General features: G+C 47.6%; 1 protein-coding gene and 1 pseudogene across 4 annotated transcripts in view; both read left to right on the top strand.

The window, feature by feature from the left end:
* MARCHF7 (membrane associated ring-CH-type finger 7) overlaps positions 1-18,753 on the top strand; it is a 51,564-nt gene that overhangs the window by 795 nt on the left and 32,016 nt on the right. The window contains exon 1 of one of the 4 annotated variants that reach the window (XM_040357899.1): positions 11,125-11,229. The exons of 2 other annotated variants lie outside the window; for them this stretch is intronic. The gene's annotated coding sequence lies outside the window, so the exon portion shown is untranslated. Of the gene's footprint in view, positions 1-11,124; positions 11,230-18,753 lie in introns of those variants that run through there. One more of the 4 variants, XM_040357897.1, reaches the window with a different exon arrangement.
* Positions 15,141-15,269, top strand: LOC120944523 (annotated as a pseudogene).

The following is an 18,753-nucleotide window of genomic DNA, read 5'->3' as shown; positions in this document are numbered from 1 at the left end:
CCCCCATCAATGTGAATGAATGTAATGGTTGCAGGAAAGAAAATTGCATAATGTATGGCGTGCCTTGGGGCTTTTGTATCGGTAGAATGATCGGGCTGTCTATTGCCCTCTATGGAGTGGCAGATGTAAGCAGACATGTGCCTGTTTATATCTACTAATGTCCAATCCTATCCATGATCTGTTCCTCAACCCAACCCCCCCTCCTCACCCACCGGCCTGTGAGATCCTGTGCGCCCCCCCTTCTCCTCACCCACCGGCCTGTGAGATCCTGTGTGCCCCCTCTCCTCACCCACTGGCCTGTGAGATCCTGTGTGCCCCCTCTCCTCACCCACTGGCCTGTGAGATCCTGTGTGCCCCCTCTCCTCACCCACCGGCCTGTGAGATCCTGTGTGCCCCCTCTCCTCACCCACCGGCCTGTGAGATCCTGTGTGCCCCCTCTCCTCACCCACTGGCCTGTGAGATCCTGTGTGCCCCCTCTCCTCACCCACCGGCCTGTGAGATCCTGTGTGCCCCCTCTCCTCACCCACCGGCCTGTGAGATCCTGTGTGCCCCCTCTCCTCACTCACCGGCCTGTGAGATCCTGTGTGCCCCCTCTCCTCACTCACCGGCCTGTGAGATCCTGTGTGCCCCCTCTCCTCACTCACCGGCCTGTGAGATCCTGTGTGCCCCCTCTCCTCACTCACCGGCCTGTGAGATCCTGTGCGGCCCCTCTCCTCACTCACCGGCCTGTGAGATCCTGTGCGGCCCCTCTCCTCACTCACCGGCCTGTGAGATCCTGTGTGCGCCCCTCTCCTCACTCACCGGCCTGTGAGATCCTGTGTGCGCCCCTCTCCTCACTCACCGGCCTGTGAGATCCTGTGTGCGCCCCTCTCCTCACTCACCGGCCTGTGAGATCCTGTGTGCGCCCCTCTCCTCACTCACCGGCCTGTGAGATCCTGTGTGCGCCCCTCTCCTCACCCACCGGCCTGTGAGATCCTGTGTGCGCCCCTCTCCTCACCCACCGGCCTGTGAGATCCTGTGTGCGCCCCTCTCCTCACCCACCGGCCTGTGAGATCCTGTGTGCGCCCCTCTCCTCACCCACCGGCCTGTGAGATCCTGTGTGCGCCCCTCTCCTCACCCACCGGCCTGTGAGATCCTGTGTGCGCCCCTCTCCTCACCCACCGGCCTGTGAGATCCTGTGCGCCCCTCTCCTCACTCACCGGCCTGTGAGATCCTGTGTGCGCCCCTCTCCTCACCCACCGGCCTGTGAGATCCTGTGTGCGCCCCTCTCCTCACTCACCGGCCTGTGAGATCCTGTGTGCGCCCCTCTCCTCACCCACCGGCCTGTGAGATCCTGTGTGCGCCCCTCTCCTCACCCACCGGCCTGTGAGATCCTGTGTGCGCCCCTCTCCTCACCCACCGGCCTGTGAGATCCTGTGCGCCCCCTCTCCTCACCCACCGGCCTGTGAGATCCTGTGTGTCCTCACTTACCGGCTTGGGAGATCCTTTAAAAAATGAATCGTGGGTATACAACCGCTTTAAGCTGCAAAGGCTGCTGCACAGGGTATTCACATATTGCTTTGCACCCTGGCAACATTTCTCTCTCCTGTTGCATTTGATACCCCCAATAATGTCACCCACTCAAGTGAATAGTGCTGTGCCATAACAGCAAGGCTCGTGGCTGCAGAGCACTATTCTCTTTAAAGGCTCGGTTCACACTGATGCGATTTCTCTGCTGGTTCCTAAATCTTGGTTGGTTACGCTGAACTAAGATGCGCTGCAGGTGTCAATGTAAAGTTAAAGTGGAAGTTTTTTTTTTTTGTCACAATGTAGAGCATACCATTTCCTATTTTCTGTGCCCAGTCTTGCCACACAGTTAATCCAGCGCTGAGCAATCCTTTTTATTCAGTGAAATAAAACAGACTTCCAGATAAAGACCAAAGTCCTTGCTTGAGTGACAGGTTATTTACATATCTCGTGCACTAGCTTGCAGACATGCACAGCTTGTCTATGTACCGTATTTATGGGGCTATAACGCGCCCCGGCGTATAGTGCGCACCCCCGAACTTGAAGGAAGATTCCTGCAAAAAAAAAATACTTAGTTTGGATGCCCCTCGTCGGTGTCCTGCCCGTCATCCATCGGCGGCCTTGTCTGGTCCGGCGTCCTTCTGCGGCCATCCCCGCTTCCCGCGCTATGTTCGAAACAACTGCGCCGACATATACCGAGCGGAGTACACTCGGGTATAGTCGGGCAGGCTCGGCTCCTCTCGCGTAAACGACGTACAGGACGCACACGACGTGACCGCGAGAGGAGCCGAGCCTGCCCGAGTGTACTCCGCATGTTGGCGCAGTGGTTCGAACAAAGCGCGGGTATCGGCGTATATCACGCACCCACAATTTTGCCCTGAATTTCAGGGCAAAAAAGTGCGCGGTATACGCCTATAAATACAGTATATTCTGATGGCTGTTTACACTGAACTGTGGATCACCCCATATTTTGAAAACATTTAATCAAAACATAGGAAAGACAGCCAATCCTGGGAGAGCTGGATGGGAGGTGGATGTGGATGTGAATTGTGCACTTTACAGAAGCTGTGCATGTCTGCAAGCTAGTGCACGAGATATGTAAATATTATTTCACTGAACAATAAAAAGAGGATTGCTCAGTGCTGGATTAACTCTGTGTGGCAAGACTGGGCACAGATGATAGGAAATCTTATTCTCTACATTGTGACATCATGGTTTACATCCACTTTAATGACGACCCCAAATCGTATCGCAGTGCTGACTGTGGAATGGTACAGGAATCGGTTGGCATGGGTGTGAACCCATACAATCCGATTCCAGTGCGAACCAAAAGTCTGGCATAATTTCAGTGTGAATGCGATTTCAGCCATACATTTTGTATAACTGAATTCCCATCGCATTTGATCTTCACAGCAATGTGGTGGGAATCGAATGCTATGTCTGGCATTTCACTAGTGTGAGCCCAGCCTGAATGTTTGTTGTAATTGCTTTTACAGACAACACAACGAGTCCATACACGGCATCAGCAAACGGCTGTTTCTTGGCTTTCATGGGACGCAGCTGATGAGTTTTGTGTTGCTTTGGTGTCGCAGCTCCTAGTGCATTGCTAGGCTGTTATTGTCCAGCTAATAATGGCTTTGTGTGGTGGACGGGTACATCTTGAATAGAGCTGGCATTCATATGCTTGGCAACGCCTGCTAAGGTCTCTTGGCCTTCCTCCTATTAGGATTTGGACTCTGATACACTTTATCTGCTAAAAACTATTCAGGTGCTTCAAAACAAAAGGGTGCAAAGTCTTAACCACCAATGTTCCTTTAGCAATCGGCTGCAACACAAGTCTGTTCCCTGCCAGCATGCTGCATAGGAGGACCCTTTTTCAGTGTGTGGAAGCGGTGGTCTCTCTTCAGAGATCCAGCATGCTCTCTGGGAGGGTATATTGATGGATTTGCTAATGGTTAAAGGCCCTCATTTCTGTCCTTTAGAAGGATTCATCAGATGTTTGAATGAAAGAATGAAGCCCTGAAATTCCTAAAGAAGTCATTGTGATGGCACTGGTCACAGCTCTGTGCCATGACAGGCTGTCTCCTCCTGTGACTGGCTGCATATTGACAATCGGTATTGGAAAGGTGCTGGCTGTGGCTCCCACTAGTGACTTGTATTGCTGCCAATTTTCCTGTCCCATATTTTAGGGCAGCTGTCGCATTGACAGCTGACAGGTGGGATTTCTCATTTTTGGGAGGTCTCTGCTAATTTATGGTGCTTTAACAGGGGAACCATGGGGAATCTCTGGTTGGGATTCCTGTGTCATTAAACTTTTTTTTTTTTTTTTTTCTGCTCTGGATACAGAAAATGTCCAGGGTGCATAAAGGTGCATTAATATCTGCACCCTGCCTCCAATTTCCCCTTCCTTAGTTTTACTTTATTTTTTAAACACTGTACTGGTGACCCCACAATAGGTATAAAACTTTCGCAGAAGGGAGTTTAACAAAACGTGTGGCAACTCATTAAAATGAGAAGAAAAGAGGTTTTAACTGTAAACTGCGTAGAGGGTTCTTTACTGTAAGGGCAGCAAGGATGTGGAATTCCCTTCCACAGGCGGGCTGTGGGGAGCATTGGCAGTTTAAAAAAAACCTATTGGATAAGCACCTGAACGACCACAACATACAGGGATATACATTGTAATACTGACCTATAATCGCACATAGGTTGGATTTTTTAATTTTTTTTTTTTTTTTTTTTTCCCCCAACCACCACACCTATGTAACTAGGAGGTGTCTGTTAAGCAGGAAAATGCACCAAGAAACACACAATAGTTTTGTGTATTAAAGTTCCTGCACCTTCTAAAAAAACATGGATTTGAAAGTGACCCATAGGAACCAACGTTAAATGGATGGTAGTGCGTTTCTGCAAATGCACAGAAAAAGGCATAAGTGTTGAACCTTTTTTAAATGTGCTAAAAGTGATTGCAAACCATCACCATGTAAAACAATCTCTTCAGTTTAAAATGGAAGGCAACATTTGTGTAACTTTTTTTTTTTTTTGTGATTGCATTCTGTTCTCAGCTACATAAGAGGTGGGGGGTGGGGGTGAGCAGCAGCAGCACACTGAGCTTCCCAGTGAATGGCTATGTAGGCGGCTGTCGGCACAAGTCTGATCATTGGGAGGAGAGAGTCTGAGTTCCCAGCATAGCTAGAGAACTGACCATGGTGTACTCTCCTGCTTAGTGTAGCCAGTTTTAAAAGAAAAGCAGAGGGACTGGCAGGAACACCAAGGATTTCACACAATCCATACACAGATAACGGGAGATGTTCTTAATACAAGTACAACAGGCACATATCAGTAATAAATGTTGGGATAACAAACTTGTTTTATTTAAAGCCCAACTCCAGGATGAATGTAGCCCCTCCCCCTCTGTCTGATGCTGGGTTGACAAAAATGCTCAATCTTTTTCATTTGCCTGATCCCTTTGTCACCCAGCCCCAGGTCCTTGTCACTGTTTACTTCCTGTACGGGTCCTCCTCCTGGGTGTCCACATCACTGCCTTTGTGATGTGGACAATTGCCATTGGCCCGACAGCAGAGGGAACGTTCTGTTGGGATTCTGAAGAGATATGAAGTGGGACCCATGAGGGTGAAGGGGACTGGCTGGCGAGGTTTACAAGCAGCCCTGGATTGGCAGTCCCACAGGAAGCCATTGCATTGGCAAGGCAACTGTATGGGGAAACTTTACATATATCTGCCTTCATCCGGTAAGTCAAAATCTACTAAAGCTGGATACACACTATACAACAATTTTCCTTTAGATTTACCTTCAATTATGTAGTGCAAGGGCCAGCCTGATTGCATACAAATTGAAAGTGTTTAGGTGTGACATCATAGTGTTTGGTAAATCTAAAAAAGTGTGTGATAAATTGAGTGGAGCTGACCTGCTTCATACTTTAGTGATCCGTTTCGGTGCGTTGGCATGCCTGACCTCCTTTCCCTTACTGTTTTACATTTTTTTTTTTTCTTCACTGTGTGAGTTGGGATGCCACAGAATGGCACTGCATAGAGCAGATGTGTTGGGGGGGGGGGGGGGGGGCAGGGGTACCATGCATTTGTCCCAACACGTCTGAATGGGCCCTTAAAGTACATGCAGACTTCTCGGGCAAGGGTGATGTTGCATGTTTTTTATGTGGCATCTTTCAATAAACCTAGCAGAAGTGTATTTAAAGTGTACCGTCACTTGTTTGTAGCTGGGATGTGTCAACATAGTGGGGAGGGTTTAGGTTGATGGCATCACTCTCCTTAGTTGACACTTGGAGATTCTGGCACCAGCTGAGACAGGAAGGAGTTGCTAGTAAGGTACAGTGTTGGGGGGGGGGGGGAAGTGCTTTATACAGACTTTGTGTTTGTTTGAAGTTGCAGCACCAATGAACTTGCCCCTGAACTCTCTGCTCCTGTAAGCTGTGTCTAGGACTGGTGTACACCAGATGCAGTTTTAATCTGCATCAAAAACACATGAACCGTGTTTTCCATGTATTACAATGGCTCTACCTGTGCAGAGCGTTCAGTGTGGCCAACAAAAAGGTGTGTGTGTGTGTGTGTGTGTGTGTGTGTGTGTGTGTGTGTGTGTGTGTGTGTGTGTGTGTGTGTGTGTGTGTGTGTGTGTGTGTGTGTGTGTGTGTGTGTGTGTGTGTGTGTGTGTGTGTGTGTGTGTGTGTGTGTGTGTGTGTGTGTGTGTGTGTGTGTGTGTGTGTGTGTGTGTGTGTGTGTGTGTGTGTGTGTGTGTGTGTGTGTGTGTGTGTGTGTGTGTGTGTGTGTGTGTGTGTGTGTGTGTGTGTGTGTGTTGGAACACACAGGTCCAGAATTAAGATGATGGGGAAATGCACTGGAAGGCATCACACACAGGTTGTGGTGGGAAACAGTGTTCTGTTGAAGTGCCCGGGATCAACTGCGCATGCGCCGTACATAGCGCAACTGCTGATTTGCTGGGCAGATGTAAATATGGCGCATGCCCACATGGTAGGAGGTATCTCTCGGTGGGAGATACCATTTCACAGCCACAATTTAGACCTATACAGACATTGGGGAAGCCAGACCATCGGCACACTGTATAGCCGCCCCGCAACATAATACAGGAAGCTAGTATAAAAGTAGATTCAGGTATTTGTAAATACTGTACAGGCTATTTTTATACTTTAACCTGGATTAAAGGTGTCCTAATGTCTGATTTTTAAGTGTTGGAAAATCACTGGGAGTGACAACTCGTCTTTAGTTGTCATCTTCACACCCTAATTACCACTAGCAGTGATTGTTTTGGTTGCGTCACTGTTGCAAATCCTGCTGCATATGGCTGGACTGTAACCAAATGTGTTAAAGATCAGGTTTCTCATGCTGAGTCAGGTCATGTGGCCTAATCCCAATGTATGACTAGCTTCATAAACTGACTGACTCCCCCCCCCTCGTGTCTTGTGTTTATGTTCTGCCCCTTAGTTGATGTGTTTTATTCGGTTTTTAGGTTATTCCCCCTATATTGAATGGATTTTCACAATGTGGTAAAATGGTTGTAAACCTCGGACATGAAATATGAACAAAGCCTATCTATATAATGTGTACTTGGATCGCTTAATTGGGGGGATTTACTAAAATTGGAGAGTGCAAAATTTGAATAAGGTGAAGTTAGAAGTTGCACCCAATTCTGAGTGCTTCTGTTTTAGTAAATTGTGCCATTTCCGTCTGCTGCTTCATTCTTTTATCAGCATAAGTCACTTCTGACACGTTTTCCTGGCACAAGAGAAAATTGGTGACGCGGGAGGAATCTTCAGTTGATTGACGGCCTCGGCTCTGTTCCTGTGTGGAGGGGGCGTGTCCCTTCCTATCAAAATGGGCTGAGTGATGTTGGCACTCCACCCCCTTTCTGAACTCTCAGACAAGCTTTATAATTTGGCACTTTGAACAGATGTAGCGCAAAGACCAAAGGTGGACAGGCACAACAACTTGTGTAGGAGGATTTTTTTCATCTGTTTATCACACAGGTCAGTGACACCACTGGGTATGTGGTGGGGTTTACAACCACTTTAAAGTATTTTCACCCCTTACAGAAAATCTGTAAGGTGAACTTGCACTGCACCTTAAAGCGGATGTGCCACTAAAAACATGTATTAAAAGCCAGCAGCTACAAATACTGCAGCTGCTGACTTTTAATATAAGGACACTTACCTGTCCTGGAGTCCAGCGGTGATCGCAGCAGATGACGAGCGATCGCTCGTCACCCTGCTGCTCCCCCCTCCATCCACGGTGAGGGAACCAGGAAGTGAAGCGCTCCGGCTTCACTGCCCGGTTCCCTACGGTGCATGCGCGAGTCGCGCTGCGCCCGCCGATTGGCTCCCGCTGTGTGCTGGGAGCCGAGTGTTCCCAGCATACAACGGGGGACGGACGGAAGGTAAGGAAAAAACCCGTCCTTTGCCCGTATCGTAGGGCCGGAAGTGGGTGCAGATACCTGTCTGTAGACAGGTATCTGCACCCCCCTCCCCCCTGAAAGGTGTCAAATGTGACACCGGAGGGGGGGAGGGTTCCGATCAGCCGGACTTCACTTTAGAGTGGAGATCCGCTTTAAGCTGGTAATCACCCACTAGAGACATGGGGTCATGGCTTTCTCTCCTCTTCACCAGCACTGATGGGATGTCAAATTTGCAGCATTTGCCAGAATTGGCACCGTCCTAACCGATGCAATGCCACATTTGCAGCGCTGACTTCAAAAAATAATAGTTTCTGTACTATTTGCAATTTTACATGTCTCCGAAATCATGGGTTCAGGTGAGCTTGTACAGCTTCATTGCCGCAGCCCAGTGGGAACCTGGGCTTGGCTGCAGGGATTTCAAATCCTTGTACCAGTGAAGCAGTGACCCGATGTCTCCTAGCGGGTGATTATGAGACCCGGATACGGAGGGATGGGGCCCAGTGTAAGTTTGCCTTGCAGATTTTCTGTAAAGGAGAACTTGCCCTTAAGGAAGTTTAGGTTTGTTTTAAAAAAACAAGTCTGATAGAGGTAGACCGATCTGGGTTTTTCTCTGGCTGATGCTGATATTTAGAAATTGGGGCGGCCGATGGCTGATATATGATGCCGTTTTTTTTTGGTCTATTATTCCTCAGTACCAATGGCATTAGCAGGTGGCACTGGTTTGGAACTGACAGATGGCCCTAGTTTGGGACAGAAGGCACTGGCAGGTGGTACTGGTTGGTGGTACCGGCAGGTTTCACACTAAGCCGAGTAACTGTAAAACTAACAGAAGAGAGGAGCTGACGGCTCAATGTCGGGGGTGGGCAGGACCCAGCAGCTAAATTTCACCAGCCAAATGATTGGGCTGCTTTAGAAAGGGGGTGGGCCCACATGCACGTAGTGGCCTGCCCAGATACCTTCCCCTTGTCTGGTGTAATATAGCTGCTGGGTCCCGCCCCCATCCATCGAGCTGACAGCTCACTCTCCCCATCCCCCCCAGCACGGCGATTGATGCTGCTAGAGCTGCCGAATGTGGAGAAGGAACGGCGGTCAGTGTAAAATATCGGCCTAATTTTGATAATTGCCCGATTTTTTTTTTTTTTTTATTTTTTTTATTTTTTTTTTTTTTCCAAATATCGTCCGGCCGATATATCTATCAGTCTACCTCTAAAGTCTGACCACCCTCTCTGGTCTGCTGACCTGACTTGGAGCTCCTCTACCACTTGGAAGCCTACTTGCCTCTCCATGACGGGATGGCTTCCTCTGGTGTCTACTTTTCAGGCTCTTTCATGTGGCCTAAATTTTGGCCACTTCTGCACAGTAAGCCCCCATAGACTTGAACTGGGCTCTCCCACAACACTTGAAACACTAGGGGTGTGGCCCTATGGTCTATATGGACTTGCTGCACAGGAGTTTGCGGCAACAAAGAGCCAGAGGAAACTGGCAATGTTATAGGGAGGTAAGTGGGTGTGTTTGTGGTATGGGGGGGGGGGGGGGGCATTGGTGAGTGGTGGTCTATCTTGGTGTGGGGGGGGGGCTGGGCGCACTAGTGCAGGTGGGCTTATTGGTTTGTTAAAATAAAGCTATCTTTAATGTCAAAATGTGATAGTTGGCTTGTTTATCAGGATCTTATGGGTTAAGCTGACCTGACACTGTCATGGTATCTGATCTGTCGGTGATCAGAATCTCATGGAGATCCTCTGTTCACCTGACACTGAGGGGGGAGGGGTTGCTGAGTGAACAAGGTTTTTTCCTTATGTCACACAAGTATATACCATCTGAGGGCCCTTTCTCACAAACATGCATTTACATGGCATGTGTTTTATTGTGTTGTGAAGCAACCGCTTCCTGGAAAAGCCAAAAGCAATCCTTGGACCTAAACAGTTTTCAGTTATCAAATATGAAATGTTGGGTTTACATATTTTTTTTATTTGCCTGCTGTCCCATGTATTTGTATGAAAAAGTATCCCGTTCTCTTGTATTGCTTCTTTTGCATGACATTCCTGGTGGTCTGCCAGTCACTCTGCTTTACTATTAAAAACTGGCCACACTAGGCAGCGCACAGCTTGGTCAGTTTTCTAGCTCTGCTGGGAGCTCACCACAAAATTGCACGTGGTTCTGTATGACGCCTATTGGTCCATTACTAGCAGCTTGCCAGCATCTGACATTTGCCTACATTACAAGGCTGCCAATGTGCTGTTCTCTTGTTCTCTAAAGATCACACACTTCCGGCCACACGCTACGGGCAAAAGACGGGTTTTTCGGACTTCCCGTCTGTCGCCCGTTGTGTGCTGGGAACACTCGGGTCCCAGCACACAGCGTGTGAGCCAATCGGCGGGCGCGACTCGCGCATGCGCCGTAGGGAACCGGGTAGTGAAGCCGGAGCGCTTCACTTCCTGGTTCCCTCACTGAGGATGGCGGGGGGAGCAGCAGAGACGAGCGATCGCTCGTCCCCTGCTGCTGACGGCGCTGGACTCCAGGACAGGTAAGTGTCCTAATATTAAAAGTCAGCAGCTGCAATATTTGTAGCTGCTGGCTTTTAATATTTTATACTGGCACATCCGCTTTAAGTTCACTTTGAAGCAAAATAAGGGTCATTGCAGCCCTGCCCGTGCTGGATTACACAGATCTGCAATCTCCTGTGTACCTGGTGCTCCGTCATGCAAGTCCCACCCGGCTTATATGATGGACAGAACAGTGGTCCAATTCTGGGCCAGGGGGGCGGGACTGTGTGACTGAGCACACAATACACAGGAGGTCGTGGCGCTCGTCCCCTCTGAAGCAGCGGGAATTGGCATATAACAGGCACACTTTTTTTTTTTTTTCAGGGAGGAAAGTGCGTGTTATACGCAGATAAATACAGTACTTCTCTGTAGAGAAACTTGCATATGTGATTTATAGATCTCTATCATTGCTCTGTACTTCTGCCCTTCCCCTTCTAGTAAACTTGAATTGTATGTGAGAACGGCTTCCTTAGCATTGTGAATGCTCTCCAGGCTCGGCAGGATTTGGGTCCCCTGCTCTGCTGGGCCTGTGTCTGCTTGCTTAGAGAAAGAGCTGTTTGTTTTCCTTCTGGTGCAAGAGATCAAATGTCCAAAGGGGAGAAAGCCGTTCCCTCGCCTGGAGAGGAAAGCTGTGCGCTTGCTCGCTCTGTCAGGCTGTTTATATTTAACTCACCGCCCCATTCCTGGGAATCCTGCACCCTTCTCCGGCGGAAGACAGCCGATCTAGGACTCTCTACTGGTAATTCCGAAACTTTTCTGACTCTGATTGGGGGGTGTTTTTGTTTTTTTTATTAGGATTTGCATGTCGAACTAAAGCACCAGTTTGGGTGGTTTTCTCTGCCTAGCTGTACTAGTAAAGCTTCATGCCTGAATTGCTAAGTGACTCTGGTTAGTAAAGTGTCACATTAATGTTGAGATGTACGTGTCTGTGTAAAAGTCTGCTAGTCACTTAGTGCCTGAACAGGAAATTCTGCATTGAAGCAGAAGCAGTCGTCTTACTGCTGGCATTTCTAGAAATGTTTCTGGTAATGTATGTCTGACTTACTGATTTCAGTGTATTTATTGGCTGACTGACCTTACCATCAAGAGTAACGTGCTTCTGCTGGTATCCCTTGGCAATGAAATGATGGCGCATTTGTCCGTAGCAACTGGTCAGTCTGCTTTATCTTTTTACTGATGGTAGCTGGGAGGGGTTTCTAGTCTGATCACTGCCTGGCTCTGCCACAATCTTCCATCTTGGTGAGGGCCTGGGGTGTCAGCCGCCCCCCCCCCCCCCCCCCTATGAATAACGACCATTGCAGGTACCTGTCACTTGGGAGTTCACCCTTCACTCCCCTATTTCATGCAACCCAACTGTGCACCGCCATCTCAAAGTATAACTAAATGGGAGAAGAAACCTTGTAGTGCAGCTTATCGTTGCTTAACCACTTAAGCCCCGGACCTTTAGGCAGCTAAATGCCCAGGCCAGTTTTTGCGATTCGGCACTGTTTTGATTTAACTGACAATTGCGCGGTCGTGCGAAGTGGCTCCCAAACAAAATTGGCGTCCTTTTTTCCCCACAAATAGACCTTTCTTTTGGTGGTATTTGATCACCTCTGTGGTTTTTATTTTTTGCGCTATAAACAAAAATAGAGCGACAATTTTGAAAAAAAACAATATTTTTTGCTATAATAAATATCCCCCAAAAACATATATAAAAATTATTTTTCCTCAGTTTAGGCCGATACGTATTCTTATTTTGGTTAAAAAAAAAAGCGTTTATCGCATGGTTTGCGCAAAATTTATAGCGTTTGCAAAATGGGATTTTTTTTTTATTTTTTTTTTGTGACCGCGACATGGCGGACACTTCGGACAATTTTGACACATTTTTGGGACCATTGTCATTTTCACAGCAAAAAATGCATTTAATTTGCATTGTTTTTTGTGAAAATGACAGTTGCCGTTTGGGAGTTAACCACAGGGGGTGCTGAAGGAGTTATGCTTCACCTAGTGTGTGTTTACAACTGTAGGGGGGTGTGGCTGTAGGTCTGACATCATCGATCGAGTCTCCCTATAAAATGGATCACACGATCGATGCGCCGCCACAGTGAAGCATGGGGAAGCCGTGTTTGCATACGGCTCTCCCCGTTCTTCAGCTCCGGGGAGCGATCGCAAGGGGGTGGCTAGAAACGAATAGCCGCGCCCTCGTCGCAGATCGCCAGGGAGAAAGCCTTGCGTTACTGTGTGGAGTTACAGACAGAAGAACAGGAAGTGAGGATTTCTCAGAAGAAATAAGGACATTTAAAGGCAAAATGGAAGGTAAAAAAAGGTAAAGGAAGCGATTTAGGGGGAAACATTTTTACCTTTGGAGACCCCCTGCTTTAAAGGGGTTGTAAACTATGGCCTTCCAGTTCAGGAACTACAATTTCAGTCATGTCTTAATGTCAGTTTCACAATGCATCATGGGATGTGTAGTTCTGCAACAGCTGGAGGGCTGTAGTTTGGAGATCCCTAAAAATTAGTTTGCAGCAGCCGTCTCAAACAACTGGCAGCCCTCCCGCTGTTGAAAAACAAGTTCCATGAGGCATTGCAAGGCTGACGGTTACAAGCATGACTCCTGCAGGCATGATGGGGCTTGCAGTTTCAAAGCAGCTGGAGGGCTGCCAGTTTTGAGACCCCTGGAAGGCTTTATTGTAAAATAAGTGTTTACAAAAACCTGTTTGAATGCTGTGTGCAATGGTTCTGTAGAGCGACCCGGATGCTTCATGTGAGTCCATAGCAAGCCGCTTTCTATGCAGGTGCTTATGCTTGCTCCAGGGGCAGTTCTCTGCAGCCATAAGACACAGCCCTGCTGCCATCCCCCTCACTGGCTGTGATTGAAAGCAGTGGGAGCCTAATGTATAACATCTGATGTACCATCTACTTTTCATAATAAAATTAAACTTGATTGAAAAAAAAAAAGAAAGCAGTGGGAGCCAATGGCTGCTGCTGCATCTTGGCCAATGAGTGGGAGAGCTGGCCAATGAGTGGGAGAGCTGGCCAATGAGTGGGAGAGCTGGCCAATGAGTGGGAGAGCTGGCCAATGAGTGGGAGAGCTGGCCACTGCTCTCATGCACATCGCTGGATTAAGATGGAGCTTATTAAAGTATTGGGGGGAGCTACACACAATGCATGAAGGTAAGAACTTTCAGCCACTAGAATAGCTTTAAGCTGACCATGTATGGGAATTTGATCCAGATGGAACTTTGCTTATATAGTGGCCCTGTCTGTTGCCTCCTGCCCCACATCCTTCAGTTTAAAAACGAATGGTGCTAACTGAACAGCAGCTGCATCAAATCTGATTCAGCTACCATTTGGGTGTTTTGAGGGTCAACCGGGGTCTGTTGTCAAAATACTATGGTTACAGTGTGTGTGTGTGTGTGTGTGTGTGTGTGTGTGTGTGTTTCCCCCCATGGGGTGGGAAAAAAAAAATCAGTGTCTGGCCAGCCTTGGATGTGGTGGTTGTAGTTGCAGGTAAGATCGGTCACTTTGTGAAATGGAAGCAAAAACCTGATCTGTTTTGTGTAACTACCAATACCAGCCGCCCCATGTTCTGGAGCTGAACGAAGGCAGACATGGTTTGGAGTCCTTTCTGGGTGGTAAACGTGGTCCCCCTCAGATCTGTGGAGGAGTGAGCATAGCCACCCAGGGACAAAGTTCTGTATAACCAGTGGAAAAAATAACTAATGCAAGCACTTAATAATTTGCATAAAAGATGGAATTTATAAATTGGCTTTTGGATTTAGATTTAATTTTAAATTTGCCATTATGAGCTACTTTATCATCGGGTTCAAATGCAATTTTTCACAATGTGTTGCTCCAGTGTGCTAAATGATCATGTTACTGAAATTATTATTTTATTTTTTTGTGATGAGTAAACCACTTATACCTCTTTGTCTCCATCTTGAATCACTCCCCTTGTCTGTGGCCCATGCATGTTTCAGGAAGGGCAAAGGTTTTTGACAGGCCAGATCACATCTCTGTTTTGGAATAACCGGGTACTGACAGATTTGGGTCATATTTTACACCAGGGGGCATTCTTTCACTTGTGGATATTTGAACTAACTAGTTTAGTACTGGTTATAGTGCGAAAAAATGTTGGCTGTGAGTTGCAAAATGTACACTATGAGCAGTGACCCCCCCCCCCCCCACCTTTTCTTTCTGAAAAGGTAGGTGCTTACAAAACAGGCCTCTTGCACATAACAGAAGCATTTTGGTAAAATCAACTTTTGCTAAAAGAACAGCAAACAACTTCTCACTCATGGTAACCATGGCAAAGTACACCAGGTGGGTATATTGGCAAGCCCTGCAGGGGAAGGAATTGCTCAATAAAGGCATAACGGAACTTGGGGTGATCCCAGCGGGTCTGGACAGCAGTTAAGACAATGAAGGGAGACCTAAAATGGAATCCTAGGAAAAACAATACATTCTGGTAGGAGTCCTTAGTATTGGTTCAATCAACCCAGAGGTCTGATGCTTGAATTTTTATGGCAGCCCTGAGATTTTGTATATCGGGATGACCAATTTAACTAAAGGATCTCCAATAGTCTAACAGGCATCCTACACTTCAGAATGACAGGCCTCCTCTATGCAAGAAAGGCAATTGGGGTTCTGGTTGCCCTCACATTGGCAAAAGGTTCTCGGCCTTTTGGCTAAGATCAAGTGTAGTATCTGTTCTTATCAGTTGCCAATAGGTGGTGCTAAGCTGACTGTCCCCAGTACCTGGGCAGAGGGAAAGGGATGGCAGTCGGCGGACACTAAGCCTGTTGGCGTGGAGGTGAAAGCCTTCTGATTGGGACAGAGGCATGAGGTCGAAGCTGAAGGGCCAGGTCCCTGGCCTTTGGCCTGGATTTGGTGGTGTCTGCCCCAGTCAGTTGTTCGGGAGAAAACCCTTGCTCCTCCTTTTACCGGGGGGGGGGGGGGGGGCGGTAGTATTTCCTGAATGTAATTAGGTGGGAGAGTTGGAGGTTGTGGGTAGTAGCCTGCTTAGGTGGGCTCTCCCCAACCTCTTCTCCTACCTTCCTGGCTGGGAAGGGCACTGCCGGTCCGGACCGGGGGTCAGGGACCGTTGAAATTCCTGTGGAGATAGTGCCCCTGGAGTGGCAGTCCAGGGGTGCCATACATTGCACGAGTGTTTGAAAGGGGCACTCATCGTGTGGCACCTTAGGTCACTGATCTCCACATTCACACTTTTCACACCTGCCTCTTGGGCCAGGCCTTTTGGCTAGGACCAGAGGAATTTTTGTTTCCTGGCCGCAGGGCCGGCCAACGTATTGCACGTTGGTCACTTTACCTCACTCTCCCATCTTCCTTTTTCCCCCGTGTTTGTCACTCTTTTGTCTTTTTTTGTTTGGTGCGTGCACTTTGTGTGGCGAGTAGGGTGCTGGTCCTCAGGCCTGCTCTGAAAGTCGGTGGACATGGCCTTCTGACTTAGTTCGCCGGCTCTTATGGTGTCTCCCTTCGGGGGAGCCTCACCGAGGAGGGTTCTGTTTCGGCAGTCCCTCCGAGGATGTTGGATCCTTGTGGCTTCGGCTGTATGGGCCACAGATTACTCTTTTTCCCTGCCAGGAGCCCAACGCCCCGGGGGGGTCAGAGCTGGGTCCTTTTTGGATGACCATTTGACGATGCACCCGGTGCAGTTTTTGTGTTTCACTCTTTGTGTGTGCACATTTTTTCCTGCACCGGATGGAGTTTTTGGGTTGTGTTTTGCACGCCACAGGCTTTTCAATAGAAAAAAAAAAGGTTCTACAAGAAATAATGGGCATACCAGAGGTGGTTGAGTAACAGGGATGGCAGCGACTTGGGTAATTAAACCAAAGTGGCCCATTATGGTGAAGTGAACAGGCCCATGGCATATGTGGTTAAGACAAATAGGTCATCACATACTGGATCATGGTCCAGCTGTACCAAGGTTGGCACAGACGAGGCAATGTCAACGCAACTCTAGATTCATAAATACACATGTAGCCATTTACACATCTTATCAAGCAGAACAAATTTAGCCAAGTCAGACTCTTGGCTGGGCACTAATAAGAAAAGTGTCTTGTGTATACACTGCGGCTTACCTATACTGCCATGTTCCCCTAAAATGGGGGTTGGCAACCCGTGGCCTGCAACCACGGCTAATTGTCCGACCTGTCAGTGCCCGTGATTAATTTGGGCACCCGGCTCAGACATTTTCACTGCTGTTGAAGAGGACACCAGTGAGCGGCTGGTATCGCAGGGCTTGATGGGGGCAATCTGTGAACTGCAGAAGTTAAAGGGGTTGTAAAGGTTCGTGGTGTGTGTGGGTTTTTTTTTTTTTTTTACTTCTAAATAGGTTCCTTTAAGCTAGTGCATTGTTGGTTCACTTACCTTTTCCTTCAATTTCCCTTCTAAATTTTTTTTTGTTTTCTTTGTCTGAATTTCTCACTTCCTGTTTCTCCTCAGTAAGGTGTTCAGTAAGCTGTTCTAAATGAGTTTCCACTGCTCAGATGGTGGAAAGCTTACTGCGGAGAAACAGGAAGTGAGAGATTCAAACCAAGGAAAAAAAAAACATTTAGAAGGGAAATTGAAGGAAAAGGTAAGTGAACCAACAATGCACTAGCTTAAAGGAACCTATTTAGAAAATAAGATGAACCTTTACAACTCCTTTAATTTTACATTAAACAGCAGGCAATTGTAAGGATTGCCTGGTAACCAATCACCTGCCTGTTTTAACTTTGGCAGTTCTCGCCCCATTCAGCCCTGTGATGCCAGCTGCTCGCTGCTGTGCTCTACACCTGTGTAAGGGAGAATTCTACAGTGTCATGGGGAGGGCACAGGAACCTTGCTATGGGGAGACCCTTTCTCCCCTGGGGACAGCAACCCCTTCTCCTGACTATGCTGGCTGGAGTCAGCCACCCTTGGGTGCTAGGATGGGGGAGGGGCAGTGAAAATCCCCAGCCACATGCTCCCTTAGGGTGAACTGTCTTTGTGAAGCACCTTAAACCTGTACCGTTAAATGAAGATAATCCTAACATAGTAACAGGTGAATACGGCCCTCCAGGCGTTCACATACATTGAATCTGGCTTTCAAGTGGGGGGGGGGGGGGGAAGGTTGCTGACCCCTGGCTTTAACATACACAATGCCTTTTAATTTTTTTAAAAGTTCCAAGGACCAAAAAGTGAAATTGTGTGCACCAAGCCCCAGTTCACACCAGTGCAACTAATCGTGCAATCCTAAATTCAAATCGCTTGACAAGCCACTCAAAAATCACACTGACCAGCAGCTTTAAAACCAATTTCAAAACCATATTCAGGGTGAACTGGGGCTGCCAGGATAGTCATTGTGGCTGCCAACTATTTTTCTACCAGGCTCCTTGCATCCCCCCCCCCCCAAAGCGTGTAGAGTAGGTGGTGCCAACATCATGGCATCAAACTCAGTAGTTTGGCAAGGTGGAAAAGTCAGCCGATTCTACACATATGCTATGGGCCTGTTCACGTCACCATTACTGGGCCACTTTGGTCCAATGTATTACCCAACTTGCTGCCATCCCTTTTTTACTCGACAACCTCTGGTATGCCCATTATGTCTTGTAGAACCTTTAGCCAATGTGAGGGCAACCAGAACCCCCAATTGCCTTTCTTGCATAAAGTTGGAGGCCTGTCTGAAGTGGAAATCGCCTCTTAGACTATTGGAGATCCTTTAGTTAAATTGGTCATCCCGATATACAAAATCTCAGGGCTGCCATAAAAATTAACCACTTCCATACAGGGCAGTTATACACCCATCCATACCAGGCCTATTCTGGCACTTCTTTCCTACATGTACAAATCATAATTTTTTTGCTAGAAAATTACGCAGAACCCCCAAACATTATATATGTTTTTTTAGCAGACACCCTAGGGAATAAAACGATGGTCATTGAAACGTTTTATCTTGCACGCTATTTGCGCAATAATTTTTCAAACGCCTTTTTTTTGGAAAAAAATTGATTCATGAATTAAAAAAATAACAAAACAGTAAAGATAGCCCAATTTTTTTGTAAAATATGAAATATGATGTTACACCGAGTAAATAGATACCTAACATGTCACGCTTTAAAATTGCGCACACTCATGGAATTGCGCCAAACTTCGGTACTTAAAAATCTCCATAGGCAACGCTTTGAATTTTTTTACAGGTTACCGGTTTAGATTTACAGAGGAGATCTAGTGCTAGAATTGTTGCTGGCACTCTAACGCACGCGGCGATACCTCACATATGTGGTTTAAACGGCGTTTA

This window comes from Rana temporaria, chromosome 6, assembly GCF_905171775.1.
Source record: "Rana temporaria chromosome 6, aRanTem1.1, whole genome shotgun sequence".
Classification (NCBI taxonomy): domain Eukaryota; kingdom Metazoa; phylum Chordata; class Amphibia; order Anura; family Ranidae; genus Rana; species Rana temporaria.
Note: the sequence above shows the minus strand (reverse complement) of the source record. Positions and strands in the feature narration are given on the sequence as shown.